The sequence below is a fragment of the Hermetia illucens genome, chromosome 4 (genome assembly GCF_905115235.1).
Source record: "Hermetia illucens chromosome 4, iHerIll2.2.curated.20191125, whole genome shotgun sequence".
NCBI classification, from domain to species: domain Eukaryota; kingdom Metazoa; phylum Arthropoda; class Insecta; order Diptera; family Stratiomyidae; genus Hermetia; species Hermetia illucens.
In genome coordinates this window covers 159,705,603-159,712,138 of record NC_051852.1, presented here as the reverse complement: position 1 = coordinate 159,712,138, position 6,536 = coordinate 159,705,603, and positions in this window count along the sequence as shown.

Here is a 6,536-nt window from a genome sequence, read left to right as displayed (position 1 = left end):
GTAGCCTTAGCTATCAAGCTGTGTAGCTGATCTGGCACGAGATAAGTCCAGATAATATAAAAAAGTTAATTTCTTATCAAGCCAGATATTGATTTTATCTGATGTGTTTTGCAGTTCATGCGAATTTAGTTGTGGTTTATTAGATATTTTCCTGTTTTTTTGATAATAATTGAAGCAGGGCTTATAAATATTTTCAATTTTTTAATTATTTCGAATTAGACACATTTAATCGGGTCGTATTTATTAATTTATTCTAAATGAAAACAATTGAAGGTAATCCATCAAATAAGGCGCAATGATCTGAAATTTACCATGAAAGGGACTTAGAGAATATTCCGCTGTCCTGACGTGTGGCTTGATATTATCTCCGACAGGTAGGGAACAGCCGATGTGGGGTTTTCCCGCTTTTTTGTAACTATTGTTTTAGGAGAACTTATCTTGAGCCGGAATATTACGTATCTTGGAGATTTTTAGAGGCTGAGAGAACAGTTGCCGTTTTTCTACGAATGTGACAATCTAATGCCAACTTGGTCCATGCTTCCTAAATCCTAAAAAGGATTTTCTAATGATATTTTACGGAGAAGTATCCAACGAAATCGGCATTCATCTAGGTTGCTTACACTGGTTAAGCTTTAGGGGATCCTTTGAATTTAGTTATGTTTTCGGTTCATTTTGGGATATTTCCAGCAGTTTCGGTCAAAGTCCCGAATATTTAAAGTATAGCTGTTTCTGTGCCATGGAAAAATCGCTTGCAGTCCAAAGCATCACATCATATACTTCAGATTAGATTAACTACTGTTTTAATCTGGTCGGTTTTTAATCTAATCTTGGACTGTTCACTTTGGTATGCGTAAAGATTTTCGTTATTGGAAAATCGATCTTTTATTATCTGAGATCAGAATGCCTGACCAACAAGAAGGAGTTATCAATTAAAAAATAAAATTATTATAAAATATCTGTTTTGCATTAAAGTCCATTAATTTGGAGATAAAAATATACATATATGTGAAAATACCAGTAGGAAAGACCGCAGTTTGAAGTCACATTTCTTTCCTCAGCGATTTTAGTCTCCTTTTTCTTATCTTAGTAAAAAGATGTACCTATGAATGCATATTGTATTTATTCGAATAAAAAACAAAAGATTTTCCTCTTCCCCTTTTTAAGAAAAGATTGTAATTTTTGCAGTCTTTGTTATCATAATGTCTAGGTTTATCCGGCTCAGAAGTGGAGTCGACTCGTTTTGATCGATTATGCCGTTTTCTTAGTTATAGGTCTAATATGGATGGAGTTAAGAGGCTCTAAAATAATCATCTAGGATATCAAGTCGTCGTTGTTTCGGTCTGCCTTTCGGTTGTTTCACATTGACTTCGATACTCAGACCAACTAGATGTCCTGACTTCGGAACTGATCACTGCGAGGCGCCGTTCATTGTCTTTCATAGTCGACACACAATCAGGACCATAGATACATTCGTTGGTGCATCAATCACAAAGAATACCAGCTGTGGGATGTCACTTTCTGCCAATTGCATTGATGCATGAAGTAATGTCAAACGCAGTTCACCATTGGTTGATATCATGGATCCGAGATACTTAGATCGAGCTTGCTATCACTGGAATTCATAATACATTTTTCATTGGGATTGGTCATCGAAAGTTCTGTTCAGATTTACTTCAGACCGTCTTGCAAAAGGCGATAATTCCGATTTTGGACAAGTTGCTCGAGATCAATTTTGTTATCAGACGCTAGGAAAACATCATTTGTATATTGCAGGGCACTAAACGTTGGAAGTCACGTGGTCCAAAGAGTAACTTTCCTAATTGACAAGTGTTTCATCCTCAAGAAACTTGTGGTAGAGGTGCCCCTTTATTTGGGTGTCATTATTTTCAAGCCAAGTATAGGTTGATGAACCGTCTGCCAGATTTGCCAGACCCCGAGGACTGCATTGGTATGTATGTGAGATCACTTCTTGTCTTTTCTCACGAAATCGCCACTATTGATTTAACGTTGACTTGAAACGCAAGGCAGACAGAAGTACAAGGCCTTCAGCTTCGCAAAATCGATTATACGTTCCAAACCCTTTTATCTATAGCACCAACGATCACCCGCAATGATGATATAACTAAGTTGTAGCAGATGCGAATCCGGTGTCGGATCTCTTGACATGGGAACCGATTTCTGAGAGACTTCTAATTGCAAGATTTGGGTCAAGGTTTAGGAGCATCACAATTGTACAATGCTATGCACCAACGGAGACTTCCGATGTAGTTTAATTCAGGGGAGGCTTCCTAAAGGTGACATTGTGATCGTGATGGGTGATTTGAATGCTAACGTGGGATCGAACAATCCCTTGCTCCGACATTTGATGGGGAAACACGGTCTTCGTGACCGTAATAGTAATCGTGGAAGGTTCGTAAATTTCTACAACTTCCATCGCCTCATTCTCGATGGCACATTGTTCGGGCACAGAGCCTGCCATAAGTTCAGTTGGGTTTTGACTAACCGACACCGTAGGTGCGCTCAGATCCACCATTTCGCGATCAGCAGTAGATTTAGTAGTTATCTTCCGGATATACATGACAAGAGAGGAGCTGACATCGGCCTCGAAAGGGATCACGATGTGATGGTCGTTTACGTTCGCTTGTGTGTTGCATCCCCCACATCTCGCAGGGTTGGGGAGCTGCAACCCCCTAAGTTAAATATTGGTCGCTTGTACGACCATTTGTCGCTCGACAGTGGGAAAGCATCTTGCGGTTGAGACTGTTCCGTTGGTCCTACATTTGGAAGCATCCTTCCCAGTGTTGAGCGGATAGTCGCCCCTTTCTGCACAGTAAGCTTTAAGTGGGATTTAAAGCTCAGCTTGGAGTCGTATTACTCCCAGGTATTTCAGCGACCGCTGACGATTCAAATTTCAACAGTTTTCTGTTTCCGCCGCTTTGTAGAGCGCACTAACTTCGTCTTGTGTTCGGCAAGCTCCAGCCTGTGGTCTTTAAGTCAAGAATTGATTGTCCGTATAGTCTCGTTCATATATATCTGTATTTCATCGGCGTGATTGCATGTTATGAAAACCCCAACGCCATCTGCGGGAAGGACCCTTCTTTTAGGTGGTCTGTAAATACCCGTGCGAACATGCTTGGTGCCATTCTTATTTCCAGTTTCAGTGCCTGGTTGGGGATTCGATCAATTCCGGAGGCTGCGGTATCCCGGACCCTTTTCATTGCGTCCAAGACGTCGTTTGCGGTGATTGGAGGGATGTCTTCGGTCATTGGTATCATTGGGACGATTGTTTCTGGATGTTGGGGAACAATGTCGAAACTATCTCCTACAATAATCTAGGGTACATAAAAGGAGGGGACCTTTTTATTTTTATTGCCGACATAACCGACTTGTACGTTCCTCCTCATGGATCTGCTTCATCACAGAGTTGCTTGAAGTAATAGTTTTTACTTTTCGTGATGGCCAACTGCATCTTTTTGAGTACCTGTTTATATTCAAGGTACCTTTGTTCATACTCTGGTGTTTTTCTTCGGCGTTGACTTCGCCTTCTGGCCTTCAAGCATTCCGTATGATATTTCGCTATTTCAGCGTTCCACCAGCAGTTAGGGATGCGCTTCCAAGAGTGTGTACGGCTTGGTATGGAAGCGTCACATTCTCGGTATATCTCGGTATATCTTTCGATGCTTTTTCTGTGGCCGTTCCATTAAACTCGGTGTTCCACTGCAATATCTCCAGAAATGTATCCTCATCAAGTGCTCTTGATGACCAACCTGTTTCTTGTTTCTTCAGGTGAGGATTTATTGCTCTGAGTAATATATATATATCGCCCAGTGGTTGCTATGTGTGTATTCTTCGCCATGCCAGTGTAAAAACTGGACCTGCGAATCACTTACGAAAGTAAGATATACAACGTACCCTAGCTCTCCACGCCTAACAGTGTTTAGGCTTCCGATCTTAGCCACGATGGCGTTTAGGCAGGAGAAAACCTCGAGCAGGATTCTTCCCCTTTCATTTGTTTTCTGACTTCCCCATTCCATTGCCCATGCGTTGAAGTTGCCAGCAATAATTTTGGGGTTGCAATCTTGGGCGTCTCTTGCCAGTCTATCTAATATGTTGCAATACTCTGGATTTGTCATACTCGGGGCGGCATAGCAGCTGTAAATGTAGAGGTCATCCATCTTAACCCTTAGAAAATCGTGTTCGCGATGCTTCATTGCTTGCTGCAAGGCTCGATTACCACAAGCCCATCCACCGGCTTTCTACTTATGTTTGTTTTCCAAACGCCGTGATGGAGGCTTTTGTATTGTCCGCAGACAATAGCAACATTGATTTCGTCTTCTTATACTTTCTGTGCTACCTGTCCGTCCATCTGTCACATGCATTTTTTTTTCGGAAACGGTTATAGCGGTTGACACCAAATTTGCTGAAAAGGTGGAAACTGTGAACCCTCACGCATGCAGTGAATTGCATCATTATACGTCGAATTTACGAGGGGTCCCAATATGTTGGTAAAAGGGGGGGGCATTTTTTTTCCACCAAACATAGTCATGTGGGTTATAAAATGAAAAGTTTCGGTTAGTACTTTCCGGTGTTAGTTTTGACATTTGTTGGAAAAGGGTGGAATGCAGGGGGTCGAAAGTGATCATCAAGTTTACGTTTGTCATGTTTACACATTTTTATAAAAGAAATATATAAAACTTTTCATACGTGAAGCGTCCAACTTTCGGTTTTCCGTTTTTTATTACCTGAAGGATAGTTTGGCGATTTCTGCAAATTAAAAGAAATAAAATGTGGGCGTTTAATTGTACCTCTGAGCGTATATAAGATAATTCATTAGACGCATGGGCTGGTCACGGGTATATGTTTGGTCTCACAATATGAACCGTAGGCAGTGTTCTTCCTATTTACGGCATATAATGGTAACGCTAAGTTTCAAGTGATCGTCATGTTCCCACAATAACCCTGACATGTTGTTAGGTGACAAGACGGGTCATTCAGCGTATATTATTGTTGTAATCCCTCATAATACCAACATTGAAAGGAGCTATATGGTAAAGCATGTGAACTGTGAGCCACTGGGTCGAGAAATCAAAGAAATTTGGTGTTTCGAAAGGGTAGTTCTAGTTCCAATTATATTGTCAGCTGCAGATATTGTACGTGAATCCCTTACGGCCTGCCCAAATATTCTCAGATTCCCATACAGTCCGCTTCAAATCGCAGGTAGTTTTTTTGGCAAGGGTGCCTTTCTAGGTATTTTTCAAAACTCTGAAACTGAGCTACAGACTGACATTTCGAAAAGATGAAAATATCGGCACTACCATTACAAGAAGATTGCGCGCTTTTGGTGGAGAACCAAAAACGCCTTCGGAATCTTTTGAGCAGGGTTTCGTCGTCAGTAGAAGTTGCTAAAAATTAAAAATACCCCAAAGAGTTGTTGGAGGTTTTTCATAAAAGAAGTTATAATGAAATTTGGTAGTAACCCTGCAGGAATAGTGCTTTATTGTCTAATAAAGCAATAAAGGGCTTACAGTAGTTTTTAACAAAATGAAAGATGTGAGTACAGTCTAGGAATAGGTCCTACGAAACTGGGCGAAAATCTCCCCCATATGATTTTCCGGTGGCGAAAAATCAAACGATATGTGTTTGAAATCTTAGAAACGTAAAGAAAGTTGGGCTTCGCGATACTTCTATGCCGAGAAGATAAGCTTCCTGAACTGAAAAGAGCAATTGCTGATGAGAGATTGAGCTTCTAGATAACTTGCTACTGCCAAGATTAAGATAAGTTGTGGTATGCGCCTATTCAGAAGCTTTAATTTTTGGTTCAAATGAGCCAAACTAACTGTATATCGACTTCATGAGAAAGATGAGTTTGATAGCGTCATCGCTGTTTAGCAAAGCTGGAGCGTTCAAATCTCTCACGACGGTCACCTTAGATGTGCGTAGAGATAACACTAGGAAACCCTTTGCTCAAACTCTCACGGAAATCCTCTCTCTCTCGTGTGCTTACTGTTTTCTATGTCTTTGGGGTTTTCAGTGATAATTGAAAGCTTCGTCAGTATCTGAGTTACGATAACTGTTTTTATTAGTGATATAGTTTCGAAACTAATCAGTTGATGGGTTCTAGATTTTTATGTCGAGCAAGGCAGGCTTTATCATCAACTTACTCAGCTTGAAGGGGTGATGGATCCATTGGGTTTTTGACGAATTCTACCATTAACTACACTTGGCCTGACCATTTGTCGAAATATTTAGATATGTATCTACTGACCTTCCAGAATATTTAGATATTTACTGACAATCCAGACTTTATTGTTCAAGGGGGGCAAGGCACCTTTCGTTAAAAACATTTACCTTTGTCTTTGGTAGTGCTCAGTAGAATCTGCATTAACTTGGAACAGGACAAACTAAGACCATTCATAACTTCCGATTTACATTTAAGAATGGTCAGAATTTCAGATTCAGATTTATCTATTTTTGAAGCTTCCAATATTTTATGAATGTTGCATCGAATTTGAAATATTATTCATTCATAAAAACTG